Source organism: Saimiri boliviensis, chromosome 9 (assembly GCF_048565385.1).
Source record: "Saimiri boliviensis isolate mSaiBol1 chromosome 9, mSaiBol1.pri, whole genome shotgun sequence".
In the NCBI taxonomy this organism is placed as follows: Eukaryota; Metazoa; Chordata; class Mammalia; order Primates; family Cebidae; genus Saimiri; species Saimiri boliviensis.
Window position 1 is genome coordinate 36,866,600 of NC_133457.1, and position 14,299 is coordinate 36,880,898.

The 14,299-nt window shown below is 38.5% G+C and overlaps 1 long non-coding RNA gene across 7 annotated transcripts in view; it reads left to right on the plus strand.

Moving 5' to 3' along the window:
* The window catches only part of LOC141585622 (uncharacterized), a 998,130-nt gene that overhangs the window by 884,476 nt on the left and 99,355 nt on the right, over window positions 1-14,299 (plus strand). The gene's annotated exons all lie outside the window — the stretch shown is intronic.

Here is a 14,299-nt window from a genome sequence, read left to right on the forward strand (position 1 = left end):
ATCACAGAAGTGTTTTGTAGGGTTGCCAACAAACAGAAGGCAAGCTTGGAGGTCTGGTGCTTCGTGCAAAGCTGATCTGTCAGCTGTTTTTTTTATCTGACTGATAAGAAGTCTAATTGGTCTCTCTGTCTAAGCAAATGATGACTTGAAGTTCTGAATAAATTTAATTTTAAACAACCTGTGAGCCTCATACTTAGAGAAAATTTAAAATAATTACGTAAATTGAACGATAATGTTTTTGAAAAAATCATTATCACTGTAAAGAAATATTTTGGTTCCCTAGATATTACATGTATACAAATATGTCCTCTCTTTTAAAAATGTAGAAGCTAAAAAGGAACTTTCTGATTCTGCTACTAAATTTTTAAAATTTCATTCTCTCTTCTTCACATTTGGTCCCCACTGCAAATGGTTGACCTTGGGAAAGTTATGAGTCCCTCTATATCTACATCCTCATCTGTCAAAGGGGTGGAAAATGGTGCCTACCTCACTGAGTTGTTAAAAATATTAAAATAAGGTACTATGGCAGGTAGCTAGTAAGCTCACATGGCTACAATTGACAAAGCCCTCACTATTCCATCCGTGTCTAACTCTCCAGTCTCATTTGCCAAAGCTCTGGCTTTGTGTTTTACAATCATATGATTATATACATATATATGTATATAATCATATGATTATAAAACATGATTATATACATACATGTCATATATTTATGTATATATGTGTGTGTGTATATACATTATGTGTGTGTGTGTATGTGTGTGTGTGTGTGTGTGTGTGTGTGTGTGACACTCAGCATGTACTTTTAATAGGGACCGGGGCAGAGAAATTCTTGACAGAAAAAGGCAGGTTCCCGGCAAAACCCCACCCTCAAGCCGAAAAGCCTGAAACCACGGCCCAAAGTGAGAAATACGGCCCCGTTTCCCCCCTCGAATGTTGCCTTTTCTTAAACTACCCACGCCCCACCCCACCCTACCCCATCAATACCCCCCAGTCTCAGCCAGCAGCGAAGCAGCATCAGGACCATGGCCAGACGTCTGAGAGAAGTGGCCTAACTTCAGAGGGACAACTTGGCGGAGACGAATCTGGCCGGAGGTGGCCGGACTGCTACCCGCCCCATCCGTTTCTCAGCTCCCCTTCCCGCTGAGCGCTGCTTTCATGGGCAGTAAAATCCCCCACATTTACCATTCTTCAATTCGTTCATGCGACCTCGTTTTTCCTGGACAGCAGACAAGAGCTTTGGAACCACAAGTGCAGATACAAAAGGCTGCCACGCTGGCCCTTTGTCCTCGCTGGCGGAGGGCTCGCTGAGCTGCTCACGCTGAAGCCATCCACGAATGGCAGAGCTGAAAGACCACTGTGACATTCCCTCTGGGGATTCGGGGTCACAGGCACCCCCATCCGGAGCTGCCAGGGGCCTGCACAGCGTTTGCTGGTTTCAGCACTTATGGGCTCCAGTTCCTTCCTCCTTAGCTCAAGCACTGCTGCCCACAAGGAGTTGAGAGTCTGGCTGAGTAAACCAGGCGCCCCTATCACGGGGTCAGGGAAATATCGTGCTTCAATTTCAGCCCTCTAGATATATGGACATCTCTACTGTATCTGGAATATGCTTCTCCTGACCTGATTCTCATCCCTTCTACCTTTGAAATTGGTTATTCAAAACTTGGTTCACCTATTGCTCTTCGTATGGTGCTGCATCCTCCCAAAACATTTAATTATTTTATTTTTTACTACTTAACAGCAGATTGTATTTTCCAAACACGCCTCCAAAATATCTCTCACCATATGCTCTTTTGCATTTGGACATTGCCATTGTCATGACTCTGTCAAGAGGTGAAATTTATTTCTCCACTCCCTTGAATCTGATCAGGCCCCGTGACTGTTTTGGGCAATAAGTTACAGAAGAAATGATGCTGTGATTACTACAGACACAGGCCTCAACTGGCCTAGCAGTTCAGCTTTCTGCCTCTCACAGCTTTGAAAATCCATTTTAAAAGTCCAGGCTTTTTTGGGAGACAGAGACACCACTTAAAAGGGCTTTGAGGTGTCAGACATGTGAGTGAAGAAGCCATATTTGATAGCCAGCCCAGTTGAGTCTTCAATAACTCCAGTCCCAGCTGTTACCTGACTGCAACAAATAGAAGGCTCTAGCAAAAACCACCCAGGTGAACATAGCCAAACCATAAAACCATGAGAGATGATGAGAAATTATTTAAAGCCACTAAGATTTGTGGTTGTTTCTTACGCAGCAATAGATAACCAGGATAATACGTATCTGGTTTCAAAGAATCTTTATTATTGCTTGTGTATAATTCCTTTTATCGCTTTCATTTCTTTGTATGTTTGTCTTTGCTAGACTATGAACATCTTAAACATTGAGACTTTCTTTAATAAGCATTTGTAATATAACTACTTGATTCATTGTAGGCTCCAAGTAAGTATTTGTTGAACTGATGTACATATACAGGGTAGATTTGTTATTTCATTATAGTTCTTAAACTTTGTGAGAAGATAAAATTAATAATTATGACTTATGCTACTATATAACACATAATTTTTTGAGTATCCTGTTCCTTTCTCCCAACTCTTCCACCAACACCAAGGAGGATTAGAAGACAAGATGTGACTCATATTCCAAAATATTTCCAAAACAGGGTAAATGCTTACTGGAGCAAAGATTGCCTTCATCTTTGACAAAGATATGGAAAGCTACACTCTGAACGGTTATTATCAGTTATCTTCAGACAGGGGATAGAAATTGCTGGTGGGGAGGAGTCCATTGGTAAGGATGTTAACTTTGTACTCTGTGTACTTCTGTAATGCTTGAGGGTTTTTTTCAATGTGTATATTTTACTTTTAAATTTCAATTTTAGAAGATTTTAAAAAGTGAAATAAAAAAACAAGATAGAAGCAATCACAGATTAAGTGTACACTGTGATAATATGGGGCATTAGATATGATGATGGTTTATTAGTTATGGATTTGGGCTTCAGTGTTATGCAGACATGGATTGAATTCGGACTCCGCCTAGGTGACTGGGTCCAAGCGCTTCACCTCTCCTAGCTCCAGTTTACTCATCTAAACAATAGTCATACAAAACATCTAAAACTGTTGTGCAGACCAAGAGATAATTTATACAAAAAGTTTGTCACAGTGCCTGACATATAGTAAGTGTACAGTTATTGTAAAGTAAGAAAAGATAGAAGAGGAAGAGGCAGCCACTGAGGAGAAAGAGGAGTCAGTGCTGGGTGTGGTGGCTCACACCTGTAATCCCAATGACACAGGAGGATCTCTTGAGGCTAGTAGTTTGCTACCAGTCTAGGCAATGTAGACCCTGTTTTTTTAAAAAAAAAATAAATGAATAATAGAGAAGTTAGTGACAATGGCCATCCTTGCTGGTATGAATGGTGAGATTGTTTATTTCATTCATTTTGAATATTATGTTATCAATTTAGTCTATATCCTCATTACTACACACTTGAATTACTGAAATGTACTCTATTTTGTCTCTCTATCTCGGTCTCTTTCTTGCCTAAAATCCTCCCTGAACGAATTAATCTGGTCTCATTTCCCCCTGGTGCCTAATTAGAACTGGGATGGCTTTTTGGTGTCTACCCATGAATTTTCATGTTCTCTATCACTCAAATTTCTTATAACAAAACTCTAGATAACTTTAGCTTAGAACAATTCTCCCCCCCAAAAAAAGTCTGGCATGGAAACACCAGCTTTCCCACTGCCATTTGCACAAACGCTGATTCCAACGTTCACACACTTGTTGACTTTCAAAGCCTTCCTCCTCTCTCTGGAAGTTCTTAGCCTGCCTATGGTTTATGCGCAGGTCAGCTATTATTTCCTTATGCGATCTTCCCTTATCATCGTCCTCCACTCTTCAAGAACTTCAGGATTCACAGTCTAACCATGATTGATGGTAATAGTTTCCACTGAATAATATACAATTTCATATTCAGATATAATAGTGACTTATTTATTGTTTTATGTATAAATCTTGACTCTCCAACTGCTGAGTTGCTATTTGAATCTTTTGCTGCTCTTAAGAAAAAAAAAAATCATTGTAGCGAGTATTGTCCTGGACATGTAAAAGATGTTTAATTTGGTTAGATTGCTTAAAACAACAACAAAAAATGACTTTGCCAATTATATTTCCAGGATAGTGCCCAGTGTGTTACATTGCTATGGGGTTACACAAGGACAAATGTTTGTTGTAAGGAAAGAAAATTCACAAACTCAAATTATACTATGTAGACATTCAATCCACTACTTTCTATTAGTATTTTAAGAAAGGATAGAATAACACATATTCATAAATTTGAAGTGCTCCAGATTTAGGTATTTGTGTATTTCCCAAATATAAATGACCCAAACACTCAGCCAATGAGATGCCCATGTATAGTTCAGCCATTGTTTTAGATGCGAGTCGTGCATTTGGTACAGGGTGGAGCATCATATGTCAAAGCATATGCCTGCTGCTGAAGCCAAATGCAGATAGCATATGCTTGGAGGTAAAATATTTGTAAGTCTTATTGCTTATCAAAAATTAATGAGAGCAACTGTGTGTGTTTACACTATTTTGGGTTTATAAACAGCAGGGTTAATTGTAGAAACTGTTTTTGCAGAACAGTCAAGTGTAGCTTGTTCAAGCTGTGGGCCTTTCTACATGTCAATTCTGAAATACATACACACCCACCCTTCCCATACACAGGAAGGCACACCAACACGCATATTTACTGTGAGGGAGGCTACATGTCAGAAGCACTGTTAATGGATCCTTAAGCTTGCGTTGCTTCTCCTCACAGTGCAGATAAAGTAACAGTGTAGGAGGTTACTCATTAAAAGTATTTACATTTTTATTTTAAATATATATTTTGGTATTTATTTATTGTTGCATTTTAGGTTTTGGGGTACTTGTGAAGAACATGCAAGATTGTTGCATAGGTACACACATGGCAGTGTGGTTTGCTGCCTTCCTTCTCCTCACTTGTATCTGTCATTTCTCCCCATGCTATCTCTTCCCACCTCCCCACCCACCGTCCCTCCCCCAATTTAAATATTTTAAAAGTATTTACATTTTATTCTAAATATTTCTGGAAATATTTACATTTCCTCTGGGGGGGGAAAATCTATGTGTAAAATTCAAACAGAAGCCATAAAAAATTCACGCTATGCATAGTTACATAAAGTTTCTTTGTTTATAAAGTTCATTCACTTACCTGATCTGGTGTAACTTTAATATGGTGACGGATATTTTCATTTTTATTTGATGGCTGAATAAATTGAGATTCTGCTTGGTAAAGTCACTTTTATAGTTGGTTTTGCTGAAGCCAGACCTTGAGCCTTTTCCTGCTGCCCCACCTCCAGTAGTTTCCACTACATATAGCTATTCAACATCATTAAAGAGTGATATCATATGAGTAATCAGCTGATGTTCTGATTAAATGCTTAATTGCTGGTGAGAGCTGGGAGAGTTAGTATCTGATATCATTACCACTAAACCTACTATTTGTGGATTTCAGAATATTTGGGATAAGGAAGCTTGGCTGCATTATCAAACCATGCAGTGATGTCACTGGTCCTTGGTAAACCAGCAATATAAGTAAACTTTTCTTTAAAGTTGATAACATTTTCTCTTTTCAAACACACCCATCAGAAACCTGAGTGCCAGATCAACAGTGTACTGTACAGCTGCTAGATAGTGTAGCTCTGCCCCAAACCTCTACATTTAATCATTATTCTAATCCTAATAATTATATTTCCATATCAACTATACCACCCTCTCCTTTTGATTCCATGTACACTGCCTTTATTTGGGCCTCATTGCCTCTCTCTGGGACTTTTACTAAAGCCCTTTGACTTGTTTCAATCTCTCCTTTCCCAATTCTACCTTACAACTCTTTTATATTACTTTCCTGGTGTACATCTTGATCCTGTCAGCTACCAAACTCCAACTGTCCTCAAGAGTCTTGTGAGCATAGAAAATTAGTTATTTATTTTTCTAATTATAGGATCAGGATTAAGTAGTTTTTGCTTTGTTTGTTTGTTTGCTTGTTAGTTTGCATTTTACCTATGCTTGCACTGATGCAAGATTGCTTTACATGCATATGATATCTTTTAGGTCTTAACTATTTAAACCAAGTACCATGTGGGCCATAGCACATAAAGACAGAGGATGACACTATTGGCAGTTACAATTAGTCTAGAATAGAACTGCGAAAACTACATTTGTAATTTTAAACTTTCTAGTAACTATGAATTCTATAGACAGAATTTGTATGATCCCCCAAAATTCCTATGTTGAAATTTTACCCTCCAGTGTAATGATTTTAGGAAGTGGGGTTTGGGGGAGGTGATTAGGTCATGAGGGCAGAGCTCTCATGAATGAAATTTGAAATCTTAAAAAAGAGACCCCAGAGAGCTCCCTCAACCATTCTTCCATGCAAGGACACAAGGAGAAGACAATTGTCTGTGAATCAGGAAGCAGGCCCTCACCAAACACTAAATCTGCCAGAATTTGGATCTTGAACTTCCCAGGCTCCAGAACTGTAAGAAATGAATTTTTATTGTTACCCAGTTTATAGCAATTTATGACAGCAGCTCAAATATACTGAGATCCTACATTAAACAAAAGTAAAAAGAAATATATTAAATTCACTTTAGTACTATTTTATTGGACTAATGTATTTAACATCTTTTCATTTCAACATATAATCCTATACAGTTATTGAGACATTTGGTTTATTCGTGCTGTCTTTGGAATCCAGTAAGTTTACTTTATACTTACAGCACATTTCAATTTAGAATAATCACAATTCAAGACACATGACTATAGCCTACTGTGTTCCATATTGCAAGGCTAAGAATGCTTTGTCCTACCTGCCTTCTCTTTCTCTCCAGCCTTTCATGACTGAACTTCCAGAAAGCATCTGTCCTTGCTTTCTGGACTTAATAACCATTCAATCTCCTGAACCCCCAGCAGTCTGATTTTTATCCCACTTTTACACTGAAATAGCTCTGTCAAAATGCTTGGCAGCTTCCTTGTCACATCCAATGCCAATCCTCTCTTTTCAGTAGGAGATCTAAATAAGTTAAGGTCCGACCAAGAACACAAGAACCATGCCAGATGTTTCAGATGGAAGAGATTTAATACAAGGAAACTATTAACAAAAATGGAAGGATTAAAATAACCTCAAGTCTATTGGAGTGTTAATTTTAAATGAGAGAATAGAACAACATCGATTATTATGAAAAATTATACAGGGAATGATCATGCAATATCTTGTAAGCCATTTTTTAGGAATTTGGGGTGTTTGAAAGACTGAGGAAACAAGAACAGAAATCAAATTAGCACAGGAAGTAACTCCAGGAAACTTTTGATATGTTTATGACAGGGCAAATAAGGCAATAGGTAGCTTCCCAAACACTCAGGGATGCACTTACAGCTGACACTGGTGGGAAAAAGTGCTGCTGCTGGTGAAACCTCTGTTTGGAAATTTCTGACACTAGGGGAACCCATTGCGCCTGGCATTGTCACTGCTGCTGGAGAGAACACCAAAAGAATGATGGTAAAACATGAGGAGCTTCTCCCTTCTTTACATCTTTTATTTTCCAGCCAGCACCGCTCATTGCCCAAACCAAATTCACAAAGGAATCTGGAAAATGTAGTTTTGACTGGTCTAATCCTCTGCAGTACACAGATGAGGTCAGAAGAAAGGAAATAGCTGAGTACAAACAGATAAATGATAAGCTGAACATTTTAGTGACATTTGGTACAAAAATGTTTTCTCCTCCAACATCCTGATCACTTCCTTCAGTCTCCTTGCTAGAATACTCTTTCTCTTAGATGTTAATTTTTAAATATTACTAAGATTATTACATATATATTACATATTAATATTATTTAAAGTCTTGTACTCTACCCTCTTTTATTTTACTCAGTGGGTAATTTCATACACTCCTTCTTGATCCCCCTGTCTCCAATTATATTCTTTATAATGGTGATTCCCCAATCTCAGGTTCTCCTATCTTCCCTGAGTTTTGAATCAAAGCCGGAGAAACTTCCCACTGGCAAACTGCACTTGGATATACCATATGCATATATATATATAATTCAGTATTTTGGAAATAGAAGTCATCCTCTCCCCTCTCCGTGATACCCTTCATCCTCCATCACTTATTCCATCTTGGCCAATGAATGACATCATAATCCAGGAAGAAACCTGATGAAAGTTCTCTTTAATTCCTATATCTAATCAACAAGTCATATCTACCCTTCATTTACTAATGATTTTTTAAATTGCCTCCTCCTAGCCAGGCACAATGGTATGTGCCTGTAGTTCCAGCTACTCGGGAGGCTGAGACAGGAAGATTGCTTGAACCTGGGAATTTGAATGCAACCTGGGCAACATAGCAAAATTTTGTCTTAAATAAATAAATTTTTAAAATATGCTTCCTCTTTCCAGAATCCAGTGATGTTTTTCTAGTTCAAGTCATTATCTCCTTTGTAGTAACATCAGGTTCCTACCTCAGTAATAACAACTTGTAGTAACAGTTAGGTTACTGTATCAGTCTCCTAACTGCTCTCATGGTGGTCAATACATTTTTCACACTGAAATTTGAGTGATTGCCCTAATATCCAGATCTAAACACATCATTTTTCTGCCTATAACCCCTACTAGGCCCTGTAGCATTTCTCTCTCCTTATATTACCAACCGCATTTTATGCCACTCCCTACCCTCTTTCAAGGTCAACACACTGATAAAATGGAATTAATTTTATTTTCTGCTTTCTCTCCTCTCTTGTCCTTGGTGCATGCTGTTCCTTTCCTTAGCATGGCACACACTCCTCCTCCTCTTCTTTGCTTCGGTGCTCACCTTGCACCTTACCTGAATACTCCTGCTAATTTTCCAGATCTCAGGATATCTTTTTCTTCATCCAAGAAGACATCATTGACTCCTTGTACTTCAAAAATCTTGATATGTCATAACAGAAAGCATTTTCTGCCTTAGATAGCTGCTGTCATCATCCCATTCTGAAATGTCAGCTCTTGGAGGGAGGGAGAAACTGTCAATTCTTTTTCCCTGACATAATACTTGGCACATACTAGGTATTTGATAAATATTTTTAAATCAGTGAATGAATAAAGGGTTGAATGAAGACATGTAGCTAGATGAAGACATGGACAATTTCCCAGAATTCATTAATGCCTTTGCCTTTTTCACTCTGATAGATTGCTTCAACATAGAGTATTCATTATATTTTAGTCCATTCTATCTTCTCAGATATAGCACATGAATTATAAAAGGGTATATTTAAAATTTTTTTTTTCAGTATTCCTTTCCTCAGAGATCAATTGAAAAAGGATATAAAAGACCAGTGGGGGCAGGGGGATTATGACTTTTTTGAAAACTATGTCTCCCTGCATGTAGTTCTTGACATCATTAAGAATTTATTTATATTTGCAGTTTCCAAATTGTCCAGGTCCTTCTTGTACCTCATAACTGTTTGATGAATGAATTAATAAGTGAATACATAATCAATTAAATTGTATGTTCTAATAAGTGATAGTTGGCTGTAAATTTCGCTCAAGAATCACTTTCTTAAAGGAAGCATCAACCTGAGGAAGCAGGTCATTGGGTTTGGGAATTGTTGCTATTGCGCCATAAAAGCATGAGAGCACTGAGCTTGTGCAATTGCCCTGAAAAACCAATGATTCTTTACAAATGTTCATGAGTTCAGCAAACTATTAAGGTCTCGAAGCTTAGATGCTTAAACCAAACAAATTAACAAGGAAAAGAACGAATCTGTGAAAGCATTCTACTTCTAATATGTATTCAACTTTTTAAACTTGATTTGGTACTATCATAAGATACTTGTAGGCATTCCTTAAGATGTCTCTTCCCATAAATCATAAAATGTGAAATTAGAAAAGGGCCTTGAAATTACTCCTATTCAATCTACCCCCACAACCCTATGGCTGTATATAATAGACAAGCAAATTGGAGCCCAGAAAAGCCAGACGACTTTCTCAAAACCACACAGTTCTTTCACTTGCTGGGACTCCAATTTAAGTTTCCATCAATAAAATGAGAGCAATAATTATTCTACACTGAGAACTTACTATGTGTTTGAAATTAGCTAAGTATTGTAGCATTTGGGTTTGGGAGTTGTAGCATAATTACAAATGTAATTATTCATACAAAGGCTGACTTCAACATAAATTTCTGCCAAGATTTATTGGCATACACTAGGTGGATGCTGAGTACTACTTTTAGTTATGAGATTGAAGTGAGCAGAATAAACTAAAAATAGTGTGTAAAACAAACTGTGAGAGCTACCTTTTCTCCTCGTCTCTAGATTTTCAAATTATAGTGATACATTTCATGATGATTCTATTTAGCCTTTTTCCTGATTGCCTACTGAGGAAACAAACAAACAAACAAGCACACATATACACACAAAATTTACCTTGAAAGTAGGTAATTGCTTTGGAAAAAAATCTGAAACAATGTGAGTGAGCTGACCTAGGATAGTAAATTTGCAGGTGGGTGTTCTGCAAAACAGTGCCCAATGAAGAGGTTGTGTGTATTCCAGCTCTTCCTGTTTCTATCCAATTTTTCTATAAGGACTGCTGTGCATGCTATCTGCAGTTGACCTACACAGTGCTCCACCAGATGCTAAAGTGTCAGTTGAACAGTCACAAAGCTGCAGTGAAGGCAGGAATAAATGTGTTTGTTAGCATCCCCATTTACTGCCATCCAAAATATTCGCATGGAAACACCCACCATACTCCCAGCCCACCCCTCCATCTGCACACTGGCTAGTAAAGGAAAAATGCAAACCAAAAACTCTCTTTGAGGCCCTGTTTGCATCCAGCTTTCTGAGTAAACATGCTGGTTCTCGTGCTATGGTCTGAATGCTTGTGTCCCCCCAAATGCCTATGCTGAAATCTAATGTTCAAGGTAATGTTATTAAGAGGTTGGGCATTTGGGAAATTGATTAGGTCATGATCGCTGAGCCCTCATGAATGGGACTAGTGCCATTATAAAAGAGATCTAAAGGAGCTCATCTGCCCCTTTCCCCACGTGATGACACAGATAGAAGCCTTATATAAAACAAGGAAACTGATCCTTACTAGACACCAAATCTACTAGCACCTTGGTCTTGGATTTCTTAGCCTACAGAAACTATGAGAAATAAATTTCTATTGTTTTTAAGCTGCCCATTTTATGGTACTTTTTTATAGCAGCCAGAATGAACTAAGATATCCTGGAAGGGACATCTCAATTCCAGGGAAGTGTCAGGTGATGCTGTGCAATGTAGTCAGGCTTCTATGCACCATGCAGCCCTGAACTCTCCTAAGAAGGTGAATGTGTCCCCTAATGAAGTGCAACTGATGTGACCAACGCAGTGGAGTAGCTACCGTGAGCGTTTCCCAGCCTGCAGTCACACAGAACCCCCATCTAGTGCTGGGGCTGGATGTTTTTAATTCATCCACTCTAATCATGATTGATGGGAAGAAGATGCAAAGCACTCTTCCTCTGTCAGAAAAACCTTGGCCGTCACCAAGGTTTCTATTGCCCAAGGTTACAACCATTTCAAGAAAATAGAAACCGTGGGCAGTTTCTACTAGGGACAACTACAGGGGCTTATCCTTGGCAGAGGAGCTTGTACATTTGTGTAAAATATTCAGGTTTCAAACACTCTTTACTTTCTAAGAAATAGTTCATGGATCAGATATCATTTATTAGGCAACATCTGAATAAGTAATTATAGAGGATAATCAAAATAATGTGTGTTGCCATCTGAAAGAGATAGTGTCTTCTAGTGAAAATAGGCCACTACCTAATATTTTGCCACATTGATTGAATAATTGGACACACTTTTATTTGTTCACAGAAGGCCTCTCAAAGGATTTCTAAATGTTCAAAATATACAAATTCCTATTCATCAATAAAAACTTGAATAAGTCGGTTTTGCCTAATACTTAACTTAGCTGTAAACAATACAGACTTGGAAAACATTCTGTGTCCTGATGTGGGTTCAAGATTGTCCTCTGGAGCTTCTGGAATCTCAGAAAATGATCCAATCACACAGGCCTGGTGGCAGAGACTGTAAAAATAGATGATCTTCTGCCATTCTCCCTAAGTGACCCTAAACAATGTATTTTGTAATGATCTTCTTTAGCTATGAGATTGGTGAGTTGAAATGATTAATTTGATGCTCTTTAATTCAACAAATGTTTATTAAGCAATTTCTAATATTTAAGATGGAATTTCAACTTCCTAGATAATTTAAAATGCATTTGAAATAGTTACAAAACAATATGAAATGGTCATGGTGAAGACAAGAAGAACACAAAGCCAGGAGATGGAAAAAAAAAAAGCAACAGAGAAATGGCCAGAGCCATTGGAAGGGTTTATTTAGAAAGAGAATAGGGCTGGCATCAGGAAGAATAAAAGCACTTTCAATAAGCAGAGACAGGAAGTGAGAGATGTAATAAATGAAATAGTGTATTGTCAAATAAAATTGGGCCTAGAAAGAGTAGAGAACTGTAATCTATAGAGAATTTTGTTAGTAAGTCATGGAAACAGAGTTGGGTAGGTGATCTGAGCCTGTTCACAAGAAGGTAAGAATAGATTCTTAAGTAGTTGAGTGCCAAAATCTATCATTTGGGAATAATTACTCTAAAATTCCTTCGAAATTGCTTTTCAAAGACTTTCTCTCATGTAGATTATAGCATATTGAGATAAAATATGACTATATATCCTGCCACTTTACTGAAAATTGCTTCTATTCTAGTTCTAGTTCTTTGTTGAAGCCACCTCATGCATAAGAGGTATGAGAAGTCATATTTGATTTAGAGCCAGATGAAAACCTCAAGAATTACCAGTTATTCCACTAAAGCAAAGCTCTGTTTCCAGAGGACTTCCATTTGGAGGAAAACATGATCCTTCCTTCATTCAGTGCACCCTTATTGGAGGCCTTCTCTGAGCCTCGTAATGAGCTGCAAAAGCTAAAGCATAAATCCACCAGGAACTAGCAATATCTAATACAAGTTCATTTTTTTTTCAGAGTACATTGATCACAGTAGAACATATTAAAGCATTAGCTTCATAGAATATAACTTGATGTCTGAAGGTGTGATTTCTGAATGGTTGATAAAGGTCTTCTGCTAAGGTGCTACTAGCCAGAAAGGAATTGGAGGGTTGGTGGGTACATGGGAATGGCATTGACTGAGGGTGATTGGAACAGTAGAAAAGTGCCCCTAAAGAAAACTGTTTCTGATTTTGTGTTTGGCCTGAGACTGAGCCTACTCCCTGTATTGTAAAGGAATGGTACATTATTTCTTACATCTGGTTCAAGGCCCAACTGCAGAGGGTGTAGACATACATCCTGAACTTTCCAGAGGGATTCATCTGACAGTTGGACCAATAAATGTTACATTTTAGGGATGAGAATGTCCTAAAATTGCATGCAGCTGACAGTAAAATTGGAAGAACAGCTTCCGTGTGTGGTCAGGATAGTTTAACTTTCCCTGGTAGAACAAAAATTAGTCAAAGGGAAGTTTGGGTAAAAGGGGGAAAAAAAGCTTTTCTTTTCTCTAGGTTTTCATTGGAAAAAGGAAATATCAAAAGAATTTCAGCTGGCTGATGAATGGTGAAATATTTCAGGCAGGGAGCTGCGCAGCTCAAAAAGAATTAATTTTACAATTTTCTGCCAATTTTTCATTTCCCACCTCTCCCCCATAGAAATGCGGTGTCTTAGTCACACACTGGATGAATAAAACAAGCACATAGCCTGCTGTTCAGAGCTGGGGTTGTGGTCATCTTCTGCCCTGGAAAATGGTCAAGGACTAATCAGGCATGTGTCTCTTCTTATCAAGTGTTGACAATCTGAAAGTTTGGTGGCAACATAAGGGAGGGCCTGCTGTCAGGGCTGTTTGGTTGAAGGGACCGTTTAAGAGTCTGGGAGCCTTAAAAAAAATCGGCCGGGCGCGGTGGCTCAAGCCTGTAATCCCAGCACTTTGGGAGGCCGAGGCGGGTGGATCACGGGGTCGAGAGATCGAGACCATCCCGGTCAACATGGTGAAACCCCGTCTCTACTAAAAATACAAAAAATTAGCTGGGCATGGTGGCACGTGCCTGTAATCCCAGCTACTCAGGAGGCTGAGGCAGGAGAATTGCCTGAACCCAGGAGGCGGAGGTTGCGGTGAGCCAAGATCGCGCCATTGCACTCCAGCCTGGGTAACAAGAGCGAAACTCCGTCTCAAAAAAAAAAAAAAAA